The 14309-nt window shown below is 39.0% G+C and overlaps 1 long non-coding RNA gene across 3 annotated transcripts; it reads right to left on the bottom strand.

The window, feature by feature from the left end:
* Positions 1-11303: 11303 nt before the first annotated feature.
* On the bottom strand, positions 11304-14122 carry LOC146673270 (uncharacterized). Of its 3 annotated transcripts, none has more exons than XR_014910476.1 (4): positions 13327-14122; positions 12763-12941; positions 12460-12541; positions 11304-11925 (listed from the first exon to the last, which is right to left on the bottom strand). It is a non-coding gene; the product is annotated as an uncharacterized LOC146673270 (long non-coding RNA). The 3 variants fall into 3 exon arrangements; XR_014910475.1 differs by having other exon boundaries at positions 12763-12903; positions 13327-14117; XR_014910474.1 differs by lacking the exon at positions 13327-14122 and having other exon boundaries at positions 12763-12960.
* Positions 14123-14309: the final 187 nt, after the last annotated feature.

Here is a 14309-nt window from a genome sequence, read left to right as displayed (position 1 = left end):
TAACCTTTATTGGGGTTAGGATTTAATGATTTAACAAATCTTTTGAATCCTTTGTCCTCCACAATGCTAAATGGCTGGGAGTCCTCAATCACCATGCTAACCAGGTCTTCATCTATTTGAGATTGTTTTCCTGAGGAAAGACAATAAAGATAAAGCACAAATATAAATATCACACACGTAACTTATAATAGCTGTATAATATTGTTATATCATTTAGTAACATTACTGCATGCTATATTATCATGGCATTTGATGGCTCACCTGGTCTTGCTCCACAATCGGTGTTCTCCTTATTCTCATGCAAAGCTCTGTAGTGCCTAAGCATGGATGAGGTGTTGTTGTTATATCCCAGCTCCCTGGCACATAGCAAACACTTCACCTTGTACAAAAGTAAAGCCGCTTAACATAAATTGTATTGCACCATCAGTACTATGAAAATACATCTTCTGTAGAAATTTACATACCTTGTTGGGAGGAATAAGATCAAAATGTTCCCACACAGGGGAGGACATCCTCCTCTTCTTAGCTGGCTCCATTCTCTCCTGACTTTCTCTCCTCACTCTCATAAACCTCCAAACTGTCTCCAAACTCTCACTAACCGCAACTCTCCATCAAACACCTACATTTTGAATGAAGTCTGAGGGGTTTATATCGCTGCCATATCTCGCGGCAAAGTTCGAACCACTTCATGAACCAGTCACGTGGTACAGCCGGGCAGCGAGGCTTTGGACGTCATCATTTTCAGCCCCTCCCATAAATGAAGCAAGCCTCGATACGCGCATCGCAGAAACGCCCCCTCCATTACTCGACACAAGCTTCGAAGCCTCGATAAAGAACGTCACATCAGTAGTTGTGCTCATAAGAGTTGATTCTCAGTCTATTGAAGGTTTCAAGCTTTGTGAAGCGCGATGTCTTCACAATCTATTGTGTAAGGTGATTTGGAGCAATGGAAGGTTAAAACAGCATTCACGCTTACAGACAAATATGATTTAAATGTAGACCTTTGTAAGCAAAGGCCTTGAATTCATTTAGCTTCTACCTGCAGTTGAGCTTGCCTAGTAAAAAGTGACAGAAGAAGAGTGAAGAAAGTGTAAAGTCCCCAGGGGTTATTCGGAGAATGAATTTAATTACGATGTATGGAAGAAAGTACTGGAAAGAGTAACATCTCTGTCTATTTTAGCTATTTTTAAGTGATGTGTGACACACGCTAGGCACAGATACACCCACACACAGGTCGTTATCATCAGATGCACGTTTATTGTGAGTGTCCACAGAATTACAGCAGAACACCGTTTGACAGCGGTCGGTTTCCCCAGCTTCCTTTCCCTCCGCTCCTCTCCGCCTCACTATATAAAGGGAAGGAAAACCACCATCAGTCCAAACCGCCATCAGCTGTTCTTACCAGCACCGCCCCGTTGAGCCCACTGCACCACTCCTCCCCTGCAGCCGCGCGCCGGACCACACCTCCGCCACATGATGATTTACTGTAACTTAAGCATAATTATGTACATTTGTGACGCAGGAGGGGCTGAACCCTGAGATGAATAAAACTATTCTGAATTGAGTTGTTTGGAGAAGATCTATGCTGATGAGTTGCAGTGTACATCTTCCCACACGTGTACTCAATAAATCTTCATTTGAGTGAACTCTTCTGGGCCAGTGTTGGTTTGTTCCTTGCCTCAATATTTCGAATCGGGACACTACCAATACAGATCATTCACAGCTGGGCTAAAATAGAAGGATCTCAGTGATTGTGAAAACAGAGCTATTTAGGAGCAATAAGGCAGCGCAGCTAAAAGAGCCGAAGATCTCAAACACACTGAACACTCCTCACTCACTTGGAGAACCAACTTTCAGATTGATGAGCTTCAAAGGTTTTCCAGCTCTCTTGATGACATGACACTCGTATGTTCCAGCATCATCTTGTCTCACATTCTTCAGAATCAAAGACACGTCTCCATCAGCTATCTGTCTGTCCTTCAGATCCACCTGGTTCTCAAAAGATGGATGCTGGTAATCTGGAACAAGTCATCCATGCTGATATAAAAGGACAAGTTTTTCATCTTCCAGGTCAGTTCTGCTCCACTCTACAACTATGACGATGTGAGCTTGAGCTTGACATGTCAGAGTGACGTCCTGTCCAGACTCAGCTGTGATGATTTTGTGATCTGAAAAAGAGGAAACAACACAGCGCAGCGAGGTTAAAGGTCAAAGTAACACTGTTCACTTCTACAGCAGTCAATCAGAGTGATGATCAGACAGCACTAAACTGTACTTACACACAGAGAATTTTCAATAAACTTATCACAAAATTAATGTGTGCAGGCTCATGTTGCCTGCACACACACAGACCAACAGAATGAATATGAAATAATCCTACTCAATTTCTTTGTCTTTATCTATCATTGAAATGGCATTTATCTCCTGACAGGTAAAACTCACCTGCAGAGGTAAACATGCAGAGGCTGAATAACAACAAAGCTGAGCAGAGTGATGCAGTCACAGCAGACATTTCCTCTACCACAGATGGTCTTAGTTTGTTCTAAATGTCTGTATTTTCAGTGAATAACAGAACGTGAGTTTAAACCTGATTGCATCAGATTAAATTTAACGTTTACATAAAATTCAGTTTCCATAGAAATGATTCCAGGTTCAGATACTAATGCTGGATAATAATCACTAAGGCTTTTGAAATCTGTGAGCGAACTGGGTCCTCAGCAGTTCTGTGTGATTAGTAAGTATGTGTCTCTCAGCTTTCTACTCCAACTGGTCCTGTAATGATTTTTGCTGCGTGCGCATGTGTGTGTGTGTTTGTCTGAAACCATTTTTTCCCCTCTCTCTGTTCTTGTTTTTGCATGATCTGTTTGGTTGAGAAGTGATTTCAAAGTTTCATGTGAGAGATAAAATAGCTGCGGTTAAATTAAGCTGTCTAAAACTGTCAAGGTTCAGCCCAGAGAGAAGAGCAGTTTTATTTTAAACAAGTTCCTCACACCAAGGGGTTTCAGAGGGGAATATTTCTGAAGCTGACACTGGACTCAGCGCCCACAGAGAGAGGGGAGAAAATAATTAGGCTACGTTCACACTGCAGGTCTTAATGCTTAATTCCGATTTTTTGATCAAATCTGATTTTTTTGTCTGCTTGTTCACACTATAAATAAAATGCGACAGCAAACGCGCTCTAGTGTGAACCCTCAAAGCGGCCCGCATGCGCAAAAGAAGACGTCACACACAATCAAGGCTGGACTGGGACAAAAAATTGGCCCGGGCATTTTGACTATAGACCGGCCTACCAGGATAAAGATTGAAAATTTGACATCATTCAGGGTTAAACCGCAAAGGATTCTGGGAACTTGTGGCAAGAGGTACTAGCGCACGCAGGCTTTCAATTGAACTCAGTTACACAGCAATAAAAAGAAACCCAAAAAATGGCAAGAAGCTGTTGTATTATTAACTTCAATAGTCGGTCGCATGACAGCCACGGGAAGCCGACGGGTAGAGAGATCGTTTTTTTTATCGGATTACATCGTTGAAGAGACATTTTTAAGCCATGTTTCCGAAGTAAGAGCCGACGGATGGTCTGGATATACCAAATATAACGTCCCCGAACACTCCAGCTCACATGTTAGTCTGCTCCAAGCATTCCCACAAAGGTCAGAGTTTTGTTGTAGTTAATGCGTCATTTTTCTTAACATAATTGGTGATATAGGTTACAAGCAAGTCTGGAGCTGAACAGAAATTGTGGCGCTATGCTCCTTTGTTTATTGTGCATAAATAGTGAATTTTCCTGACACAATATTACGTTTCGCTTCTGTTATTACCATGGTACATTGACAAAAACATACTTTTATTCACAGGAGAAAACAGTTGTTTTGTATCACTAATTGTCCAATGCGATTACAACATACAATATTATTGTCACTGCTACATTTCTGTAATGCTACCAGAGATTATTTCCACTAATTAATTACCGTTGAGCTCAAAGGTTATATTAATAAACGGTTAACGAATGTGTATTTATGACGACGATTTGTGAGACTGGTAAACTTACCTTTGTTCGTACGATGGTCTTTCGTTCTACACGGTGCATTTCAAGGTCCTGCACCCATCCGTCGGTAAACTGTACCTGGGCTTGTTGCAGTGACCTGAAGTTACTCAACTTCATGAGTGTATGCACTCACTCCAAGAACCGTGTAATTATAAATCTGAGCGTGGTGAAAGTTGGGCAGCACGCTAATGTCTTTTGTCCCTCTGTGTGCTCGTAAGGGTCTGACACTTTCACTCCTTTGATTTTTTTCCTCGTATCTTTTCTTTGTCTTTTCGTCGAGTCTGTCTTTGTACGGACCGGCATTGTTCTCCTTTTGTTTTGTACATTCCTTTTTTGTGCGGCAAAGAAAAAACAAGAAGGTATTGGAACCGGAGAATGAACATTTTGCGGCGCTGCAAACGCTTGCATTTGATGCGGTACTTGGATTGTTTTGCCACGAGTTCCCGGCATGCAATGCGCGAAAATCACGTGATTGCTAAACAAGGGGGAGGGTGCATCCGGCCTCCTCGGCTGTAATTGGTCCAGCCCAGAGTCGATCATGACCAATTGGCCAATCCAACACCTTTCATTATCTATACCCTTCCTAAAATTAAAAAAAATCCATCGGCCCATAAAAACAAAAAATCGCCAGCGGCCCACCGGGCGAATGCCCGGTATGCCCGATGGCCAATCCAGCTATGCACACAATGCACTCTGTTTAGACCCAGACCAAACAATATTTCGTCTTGATGCATTCTCAATCATCCAGCAAAGTAAATCTCCAAAAGTTGAATCTGTTCATCTGGACGTAGCGTTTTGTGGGTTTTCTATAATGTTACATCATATTCTATAAGGATGTTATATGTTTGTAGACTTTCTGCCCAGTTTGACCCATTTAGCAGAAGTCAGCATGTTTAAGGCTCTGATATTTATTCTGTATGACTTAAAGCAGTTATGACATGGTCTGATTTTCTCACCCAATAAAGGAATATTTCATATATCAGTCTACTCTTCATTTTATCAGAAACAGTTATCACAGCTCGTACATTTTCATTTTGCACATATATGTAAGCATTGAGCCAAATTTAGTAATGCCAACAAATTAAATGAACATTATTTGTCTCTTACATATGATACATCTATACGTATTTATACACTGTAAAAGATTCTTGTCTTTGAGTGAAGATTTATGGTGATGGGAAATATAAATAACTGAAACTTGAATCTTTACTGAAGCTCAGTGTTTGACACAGAGTTCACTCACATGTGCTGTACCAGTGTACCTGCACATGTGACCATAAAAGTGAATTGTTCACGTGAATTGTTCAAGTTCACTGCTGTAATAACTAATAATGATTAATATAATAACTATAATATTGGCCATATTATATTTACACTGACTTTAGTCTCATGAACAACATAATTGAAATGAAGCCCAACAATCATGTTTTACAGTCATGTGCAGTGTTGGTCAAGTTACTTGAAAAAAGTAATTAGTTACTGATTACTGATTACTTCTCAAAAAAAGTAATCCCGTTACTTTACTGATTACTTGTTTTCAAAAGTAATTAATTACTTAGTTACTTAGTTACTTTTCAAAAACATGATACACTACCTGAATGCTTGATAAAGCAATAGACCTTTTGGGCCAATGCTATTTTTTCTGCATAATCCATCATATAAAAGTGAATCAAATGGAAAAGTGTCTTTTTTAAAAATTGTTTATTACTTTTAATCTTAACTTTATAAACAGTGCATCAAACAAAAATTAAATTAAATTCAACAGTCTTTGACTTTAATAAATTTGTTTAACATTTGAACATATTTCTGCACATTACACCATATTTTAAGAAAATAAAGGCTTAAACTGTATTTCTGCATACTCCAGCATATAACATAAATTATTTTTGTGTATACACACATCTTTTCATATAAATAAAGCAAAAAATAAATAAATAAAATTAATAAAATTAACAAAAACATCTTTTAACAGTTGGTAAAGTGCAGAGAGGCATAATATTGAGATTACAAAAACAGAAAATGCTATTGCATGCTACATTCAGGCTGTTAATCCAGTCTCAGTTTGTGGCAACCCTGAAAAAGACCTATGTTTTATTGTTTTCTTTTGGACTGAAACAGTGGTTATATCGCATCAGCAGAAGCTTCTCAAACCTTCTATCAGACATTCTGTTCCTTTTTGGGGAAAGCACCAATCCACCTAAACTGAACAGCTGTTCCACTGGTGCACTGGATGGAGTTGGACTGTTGTATTTCATGTACATCTTTTTGAGATTTGGGAACTGATTCAGAATCTCAAGCTCATAGCCTGACCTTAAAAAGTCAGTTATTTCTTTTTCTGCTGAGAAGCTTTCTGTGGGCTGATTCTGAAATTCAAAAAAGTCCATTTCGGCTGGGCTGGCTGGGATTTGGGACACATTAGTGTTCTCAGTTGCAGGAGCAGCTTTACGACACTCTGTTATCAGGAGCTCCTTCACATACTCTCTCCTACGCTCATCTCTCAGCCAACGAAGTTTAAACTTGGGACAAGTGGCCGCTGCGAGAAGTCCTTCTTGGCTGTCCAGAACAGCATCAAAACGAGTCTTGATGGCCTGTAACATACAATATGATGCAACTAAGAATAAAATTATTTTACTGTATAATTACCTATTGTCAATATTTTGTGGGCTTTACAGCTCTAAACCATCTATATTTTCTATTATCAATACTGTATGAGATTTAATTTTGGCTGAGGCTTTTGTTGATATTATGATTAATATTCATGATTAATGATGATCAATGTCCCTGATATTTAACAAGGGGTGAATACTTGGTCTTTTATTCTATCATTTTAATAATTGTACCCACTGCTTAAAACAAAGTATAACATCCACCCACTGTGAATGGTATAATAAATTTAACAAATCCACCCAAAGCAATTAATAATAATCTTACCTTTACAATGACATCTGGAAGGCTGGCTGTCATTCTAGAGAGGTCATCTTTCAGGGCAAGGGTCTTTGACATCAGGCTTGTGAGTGTTGGCAGTAAAGCCCCGTAGGTGCACTCATCCCCTTGTAAGATGTCCAGAGCCACTGTCAGGGGCTTCATCACAGTACAGTACTCTTTCAAGAACTGGTACTCCCTTTCATTAAGGCACTTGATTCCCAGTTTTACACACAGGGGATTAAGTTCATTCAAGGGAATTGTGATGATTCTAGAAATGGCCTCATACAGGGAATTCCACCTTGTGGATGTCGGTACCATTAGTTTCCTCCGACTGACTTCCTCCACCTGTTCAGAGGCTAATGTTGATCGACTTGCTTTAGTCCAAAGAGCAGAACATTTTGCAATGCTACTCCTATATACAGCCTTGGTGTCTGCACAGGAATTTAGATGTTTGTCAACATCGCTTGTTGAAATCAAGTTAATTGTGTGCGATGCACATCTGTAGTGTGGAGGGAGGCTGAACTGTGCATCACCAGATGCAGCTGAAAGAGCTTCTATGACATCAGTAAAGGTCGGTTCCTCGTCATCACCTTCTTCATTTTCAGATTCAGACTCCAAATGACAGGGCTGACATACTCTGAATGCTTTGGCAAAATTGGATGCATTATCCGTTACAGTGGCAACAACTTTGCCTTGTAGTCCATATGATGAATGGATTTCTTCAATCTCTGCTCCAATTACATCATAGGTATGGCTGCCTCTAATTCTCTTGCATGCTAGAGCGGCCTTGTTGTGTTGTAATGTGGAATTAATCCAGTGAACTGTTACACCCATAAAACTTTTATTATTTACCGTCCAGATGTCAGCAGTGGTGGAAACAAACTCTGCCTCTTCGAGTGTAGCCTTCAAGTTAGAGTTCATTTTGTCATATTCTCTCTCAAGGTATCCTACAAATGACTTTCTTTGGGGCAGCTTGACACCACTTTTAGTTGGTATTTTTTCTACGATGCGTCGGAATGATTCAGAGTCAACAGTGGAAATCGGCAACATGTCCTCGACGATATAGGCAGCGACAAGCTTCTTCAGTTCAGCGGCACTAAGTCCTGTCGCTCTTACGTCTAGTTTAACCTGTTTAGCAGGAGTGGGTCCATCTGAGGTTTGCCCGGTGGAAGTAGATGTGGTAGCCACAGCGGTCACGTCAGTGAGGGGATCCTGGGGGTTTTCTGTCAATTTAACATTCTTGTGGCAGCGTGCTAGGTGCTTGCTCAGGTTGGAAGTGGAATTTTTCGACGTAGAAAGAAGTTTTCTTCCGATGCAGAGTGTACAACGTACGCTTATGTTTTTGTCGCTTTTTAAAGAGTCAAATTCAAAATAATGTCGGTATTTCCAAGTAGTAAATGCTGCACGATCGTACTCTATCCCTCGCTCCATGTTTTCTATTGTTGACACACGAGCTACCATAGCCGTCGCACTCGCTTGCGTCATTGTCATGAGACATTCTCGCAAAAAGTTCACGGTTTTAGTAACGCAGTAACGCAGCGTTCCTACGGGAAAGTAAAGGTAATCTAATTACCGTTTTTGCAATAGTAATCCCTTACATTACTCGTTACTTGAAAAAAGTAATCCAATTACAGTAACGCGTTACAAGTAACGCGTTACTGCCCATCTCTGGTCATGTGGTCTCAGCCTCAGATACTTATTAAATCACACAAAGCTCGTGTAGAAACAAACGAACAAATGAACAAAATATGTTCTCCTTCATTTCTCTCAAACAAAGCTGTATGAAACGTTTACAGCGGTTAGTATCATGGTTGCTAGGCAACCTGGGCAGCGCGACGGAGATCGACCGGCATTTCACAAGCCTCGCACTTCCGGCCTTAGCGGTCTTTGAGTACGCGTATATGGGCAGAAATCTGTGCCATCAGAAACTGAATTTGAATAAGTTCAATTTGAATTTGAATTGCTCAGATTGAATCTGAATTGTAACTTGAATAAATGCTTTTGAAAACTGAATTTGAATTAGTCTAATTTGAAATTGAATTTATGGTTTGAAAATGATCATCACTAAATTGAAATTGAATTTTATATTTTGAAAATGAATTGATTTGCTTTGAAACTGCATTTTATCCTTTAATACGTTTTTTGTATTTTATTTATTCCAAATGATCATCCAGATGTCTGTGACATGTGATGACAAACACCATAATGGAAGGCCTTAGTCATCACTCATCATATATTTTTGCATATGCTGAACAGGCAGTCAGACATGCTGTAACTGTGGGGTAGAAAACAACATGAACACCATACGGCAGGGGTCTCAAACTCCAGTCCTCGAGGGCATGGAAAAGTTGCATGACACTTTGACCCTTGAGGACTATGGAACTCCAAAGTGTTCAAAATTAAATAAATAAATAGGTCAAGATGAAATAAATAACTATGTGAATAAATAAGACACAGATATGTAATGTGAGAATGATATTGTGAAATAATGGAACACATTTTGAAAAAAATGCTCATTATTGTGAAATATATTGCATTCTGCTATATAAATTTACTTATTATTGTGAAATATTATTTCATGGTCATTATTTTTCACAATAACAGAGATTATTCCTGAGGCATTTTATTTATTTCCAGCCGTTTTTAGTCCAAAATGACCTTTTTTCAAAGTCAGTCTTTATTTCAAAATCCCGTTTTTCCCGATGGTCTATTTATTTCATAATGCGACTTTTCAGCAGAATGACTTTGTCTGTCAATCAATGTAAGTGGGCTGGACCTTTGCACCTATTGGCTTATCGTTTACCATCGACTAGTTTTCCTGGATACCGGCTCCGCGGACGGCTACTGCAGCTAGCAACAGCGTGCTAGGTCAAAAGTCACGGAGGATGGCGGACTGGTGTGAACTTCAGCCAGTTCTGCTCATTTAAGCAAATCAGATAGAGAGGGATCATTTACCTGTAGATACTGTTTTGAGTCGTTTAGATGTTTCTGAAATGCTTGGGATGATAATTGCTCTTCAAGATGTTCGCATCGATGACAGCATTGTCAAAGGTTTAAGATCAATTCAGCACCGTGTTCGTTTGGAATACGCCGAGGAAGAACAGTCTTCAAATGTTGGCCGTCCACGTCTAGAAATCCCGGTGCAGCACTCAGGACTTTAGTGCTGTCCGGGATAACCGTCGGGGTAATTGCCGATACATTTTCTGTGTCTCCGAGCACAATTAGGAGGAAAATGACGGAGGATGGTCTAAGGTAAGTTTATGCTGTAATTGAGCACCTGTGTGATTCTGTACACAGCATTGTTTAGGTGTTGACCTTAATTATGACGTTTGACAATGAATTATTATCGCTTACTTTTTTTTGTTACTGTCTAAACTAAGTGGGGCAGCTACGGCTAAAGCTATCGGCGCCATCTCGGCGTTGAGACACGTTTAGCAGTGTTAGCTGTTAGTGTGTTAACTCGGAGACTGGGGTCAGTGGAGCCTGTAGGAACCTTTTACACAGAGAGTAGACCCACCAGCTTTCCACAGTCTACTTACTTATCACATCTTGTTAGACAACAGGGTCATTAGTGCTTTAAATAGTACATAGTTGAATGTTTCATTGCTGTTTGCAGTTGATTGTTCTCTGATAACGCATAACAAGGTTGATGTTAAATAGCGAGTTTATTGAAATGGTTTTGTCTATTTCACCAGCATTATAGATATACTTTCTCTGGTGTCTTCGGTAAAGCTAAAACAAGAATACATTTACATCCTTGGTTCTTTCAGCATTAATTGGAAAACTTTGAGATTTGCTGTGCGCCTCCCAAGCCATTCTCTTTTATCCCACCTGTCAGGTATAGATGGCAATACTTTAAACAAAGTTAAATTTGTTATACCTGAAGAGAACCAATCCTGACCTAGAATGGGTGAATGAATAATTAGTTGGTAGCCAATGCCTAAGCAACTCACATAGGCCCTGGCAGACTCAATAAGTCCATCTAGGAACAGCTGCAGGAAACACCTCTTCAGTTTAGATTTAAAACATGTGCATGCTCTTTCAGGTTGATGAGGATTATGGTGTGGACTGGACAGGACAACATAATCGCTGCCCATCAAATGAGATCACCATTCCTGAGATTCAGCTCCCAGATGCACTGAATGAACAAGACCCTGCTGTGCTACCAATACTTCAAAATCACTTGTAGTAAGACATTATTACATTTAATCAGTTTCTATGTCAGGAGGATTTTTTTTTTTTTTTAATTTCTACAGCTTTGTAGCTAATACTGACTCAAAACAGCATAACCAATTTCATTTTCAACAAAACAGTGAGTGGCTATAAAACAGGATTTGTTTTATACAGCTGTCACTTTAATGATATTCATTTCTTGGTTGGATATACAGTACATGTCAACTCTGAGCAGATTTAATACAATGAACACAGTAGAGTAGTGTAACATCTTAATTCAAATAATTTTTTCTAGAAATTTTTTTTGTATCAGTAGCGAGTATAAACAAAACATATTGTGTAATTTATAATGTATAGTGAACAACTGATTTTGATATCTGAACTCTTCATCAGTTTATATTAAAAAAGCCATAAATGCACACCTGTACTCTGTATTTTTCACTGTCAAGTGTATTAAAAAGAACTAGAACTCACTAGATTGTCCGTTTCTTTGAACACCGAGTACAGTAATGTGATGCAAGAAAGAAGAAATGGTCTAATTTTACCATGTGGTTATGGAATCAATCGTAAACCAGACCAAAACCTGAGTCAGTAGAGTTGAGACACACCTGAATGTCCATTAGAAATGACTCATAGGTACAGTAGTGTGCAGGAAGACGTAGTACTTCAAAACCGGTGGAAGACTTTGGAAGATTGCTGTTGACCACTTCCACAGTCATTTCTCGGCAAGACTTCCCATCCTGTCCAAAACTTGATGAGGGCTTTTTGTTGTGCACAAGATGCTGCAACAGAAGATTGTTTTAAACTATAATGACATCCTATATTCATTATTTTGAATCTTTTATGGAGAAATACCATAAAAGATGACCACTTACATACAGGGCACCAGACATTTTTGCCCCACTCAAATTGCTGTTGTAGCTTTTATAGATATTTTTATGTTAACAAAGCTAAAAGTAGTCTACATACAATTCTAGTGCAACTGATAATGCCACCACTCTTATGTATTGCATGGAGCAAATAACAAAACAAAATTATACTATAGCGTAGAGCTGGGCGATAGAACGATAACGATATGTATTGCGAAATAACTTTTTCTCAATAGAAAAATTAAACTATTGCGATAGACCTCACCGCTCTTGTCCTTTTTATAAAAAAATAAATAAAAATAAATATCGTGATATGAAAAAATCTCATATCGCCCAGCTCTACTATAGTGTACTTTGTTAATGACCCAAGATCACTGGACTGTATGTAATTTACCAAAGTATAATCAGAGAAAACCAATGGCAAAATACCTATCGCAGCAGACTTACCATTTTCAATGAAGGACCGAAGGTAACCTGCCACTCTGCATTTATCCTCGAGAGCATTCCTCTTCTTCCTCATCTTCATCTTCTGTGGCAGGCCACAGTCATTTTATAGCTTTACTTATCTTGTAGTCTTAAGAGCATCAGCAACATTAGGTGTATTTTTATTAAATGTAACCCAGCTGTTCAACTAACCCACGCATACAAAACAGTATATTGGTGTTTTGTGTCAACAATTAATGTTCATCCTTCATAAATTAACCAAATAGCTTTACTATTCAGATGTTAAAAGATGTGACCTGACCTTACCTCACAACAGGGAGCAGTCTCTGATTCCCTTGGTAAGAAAGGAGGAATGATGTCTGATCTTTCTGTCAGAAGCGGCCATACCATGGTTTCCTTAAGCCCTTTCCTCAGCTGCTTGACTTGACGACTTGTTTGTGTTATGACCTACAACGGTGAGACCAAACCAAAACTGAAGTTGGAGTCTGTAAAGTGACACACACTTTAAATGTTAAATATTTAAAGAACATCCACTGTACTAGTAAAAGCATTTTCAAATTATACCCACTTACAAAATCACTACGTTGAACTAAAATTGCTTTCTTTTCTTTCACATAGATTACTTGTCTTCCATATTAGCACAGAAGATAAGCCACTTTAAAACAGTCATGAATAACTATCACCTACAACAATGTAAATAGTAATACAGACATTAACCCAGAAGACAATTATTTTCTCTTACCTAATTTATAGAATTCTTTGCTATGATAAAAAACAGTATTAAAAAAAATCTGTGACTAAACTGATTAAAAAGCTCATTTTTGCCAGACAGACAGACTAACCAAGCAATAATAACATATCGTTACTTACCCTGAACAGCGTTTCATGGAGTGGAGCTAGCTGTGATAGCGTTAGCATTTGCTAACGTTAACACTGTGCGGTTGTGATGAGAACTTGGACCAGGGACCACTTCATCTCCAGTACACTGCTGCAATACGCAGACTGAGGTGAAGACGTTCAATCTAAGCGGTTAGCAAGTTCTTTGAGTAACTCAGAAACGGACTTGTTTCCTGCAGCCATGCCCTTCACAAGAATTGATACACCTGTAACGTTATTCGCGCCCAGTGTTTTGCATTTGTCGGTGCCTTAAGTTTATTTTGAGCTGCATACTGCCGCCAGCTGCATAGGAGATGCATTGCACCATTAAACCTAAATCGACAATTCATGTGCTATTACTTATGTCTGAGTAAAGGAGCAACCAATCACACAACTGGCTCCGCCCTGTCTTTCTTGATTGACAGACAAAGTCATTCTGCTGAAAAGTCGCATTATGAAATAAATAGACCATCGGGAAAAACGGGATTTTGAAATAAAGACTGACTTTGAAAAAAGGTCATTTTGGAATATAAACGGCTGGAAATAAATAAAATGCCTCAGGAATAATCTCTGTTATTGTGAAAAATAATGACCATGAAATAATATTTCACAATAATAAGAAAATATATATAGCAGAATGTAATATGTTTCACAATAATGAGCATTGTTTTCAAAATGTGTTCCATTATTTCACAATATCATTCTCACATTACATATCTGTGTCTTATTTATTCACATAGTTATTTATTTCATCTTGACCTATTTATTTATTTAATTTTGAACACTTTGGAGTTCCATAGGAGGACTGGAGTTTGAGTACTCAAAGACCGCTAAGGCCGGAAGTGCGAGGCTTGTGAAATGCCGGTCGATCTCCGTCGCGCTGCCCAGGTTGCCTAGCAACCATGATACTAACCGCTGTAAACGTTTCATACAGCTTTGTTTGAGGCCCTTGTGGACTGTTAAGGCTGCGTACATTA

Source organism: Rhamphochromis longiceps, linkage group LG3, assembly GCF_057381845.1.
Source record: "Rhamphochromis longiceps isolate RC_006_pf linkage group LG3, R_longiceps_female_GT1.1, whole genome shotgun sequence".
Lineage (NCBI taxonomy): Eukaryota > Metazoa > Chordata > Actinopteri > Cichliformes > Cichlidae > Rhamphochromis > Rhamphochromis longiceps.
Note: the sequence above shows the minus strand (reverse complement) of the source record. Positions and strands in the feature narration are given on the sequence as shown.